This window comes from Echinococcus granulosus, assembly GCF_000524195.1.
Source record: "Echinococcus granulosus chromosome Unknown EG_S00152, whole genome shotgun sequence".
In the NCBI taxonomy this organism is placed as follows: domain Eukaryota; kingdom Metazoa; phylum Platyhelminthes; class Cestoda; order Cyclophyllidea; family Taeniidae; genus Echinococcus; species Echinococcus granulosus.
Window position 1 is genome coordinate 73698 of NW_020170532.1, and position 2203 is coordinate 75900.

The following is a 2203-nucleotide window of genomic DNA, read 5'->3' on the forward strand; positions in this document are numbered from 1 at the left end:
GAAACAGGTAATGCCTCCTAGCAAATCATAGCAATAATAGATTGTTTCCACATGTCTGCTGAAAAATTTGAAAAAAATAACACAAAGGCTGGAAAATGCCGCATATGATACTTAGGAATGCGCACTCGCAAAGGAGGATTTACACACCTCTAAAAATAGCAGCAGCAGCACGAAAAGGGAACAGAATTACCCTTGTGGCTGCCTTGGTAGCGAAACAGTCGTGCGTTTCACTGATAGCAACTTGACACAGTCAGAGGCAGCTCCAAGAGGAACTGATGAGGTCGAGCACTAATTCCAGCGAATTTACCCGTAGTGAGAGAGAAGGCATGAAGGGAGGCGTAATTCATGGACCTTGTGGTCTACCAAGCAAAAAAGGCGAAGGGGTGTACACGTAAGAAAGTATAGACATTTGAAGAGGAGAAGTAGGAAAGAATCCACAGAAAGCCTGCAAAATTTGTACAACATGAAACATGCCAGAGCATCACACGAGCTGCCTCGCACAAGAGTTGGAGTGAACGAGCAAAAGCTCCAATGTCCATCGGTTCCGCCACTTAACAAATAAAAAAGGGAATGAAAAGAATGCAATGCCAGGTCATGAAGCAGTAGTGGAGTGGAAAACCAGGCTCTGCACAGTCCCCTTTCTCCCCTTCCAAGCCATTGTCGCTATGATGCACAAACACCAAAGGAAAGTAGCAGAGGTTCTAAAGCCTAGTGTTTTGCCAATGAAGAGAAGAAAGAGACGAAACCGTACACAGTTTCTTCTACCTCCCACAAAGCACTTGTTGACAAGGGTTTACCTTACGCCAACTAATTAAAAAATAGAAAGCAGTGCGGTGAGGAAGGATTGCAGAAAGTTGCGACAAAGCTTAAAGAGCATTAATTCGTTGAAAAATAAAAAACGTAAAAATAATAATAACTGGATAATTATGGCGACCGTTTTTCAGCTCTTGTTTTTACTTAAACTGGAGAGTACCCCTAAATTCAAAGGGATTCATAGCCAAATATTCCACTCATTGATACCAGAGATGATAAAACCTTATCCACATAGTGCCACCTTGGCTCACACACTTAGTTCACTCCGATCAACAAGGAAATGAATATTTATCTCCACGAGTCCACTTGACCTTACACACTACTTTGTCTTCCGAATAGAAGCTAATAAATGTGTACATGTGTACATGGCCGCCATCAAGCATTAAATAAATGTAATAACAGAAAAAAAAACAGTCATCAACCACTACGTTCTACTGCTACGATATGGATGACCATTGGCGCATTTTCTCCCACTTGATCTACTTTACTACTTCCCAAACAAGGGCGTCATGTATATGTGACGCACGAACTCAGGTAATAAGAACGTGTCAGGGGAACATTGGTGGAAGTGGGAAGTTAAGTGTAACAAGAGGTGGAAAATAAAATCCCCCCTTTCTACACCCAGCCACGTATTCTCCGATCTAGAAGCCTGAAACACGAAGAAGCCTGTCAGTGCGCCTGCGTCGTTCAAATTCAGCATTTGTGGTAGCTTTTCAAAAATCAAGAATTTTCGCATTCACAAGCGAATGTACTGCGCTAGTCCTTTGCACAAAAGACGGTGTGTCGTGCGCAATTCCACCAAAGGTTAGTTCTACGTCGTCCATGTAAACTATATGCTCACATACATAAATGCTCATTCGGTAGGGTGGAAAACCACCACTCGCAAACATCGTTATCGCATAATCACACACATGCCGCATAGAAGTGGAAGCTGCTTTACCGTAAGTACGACAGCACCTAAAACACACCGAATACTCTGAAGTAAGTAAACGGGGAACTAAGGCGCTAAGCAGCCAACGAAATCATCTATGTCATACGTTAGCCGAAGTAGTGTGGATAAATGCATGACATCGCCTGTCGTGTACAATGGTAAGAGGCGTAAGAGCCGTTGACGAAATTGCAGTTTTGCTTAATTGGAGCCGATTCCATCAAAAGGGCGTGGTTAATCGCAACGGGATTTTCGGCCTTGCAATTATTCGTTCCGAATAGCTGTATCCGCTGTATCCTGCGCAAGCAGGAAACATCATTACTACTTACGGTGAAGCAGCTTTCACTTCTATGCGGCATGTGTGTGATTATGCGATAATAATGTTAGCGAATTTCGACAGCTCCACTCATAAATATTTCTGCGGTATATGTGTGATTATGTTATAACGATGTTTGCGAATTC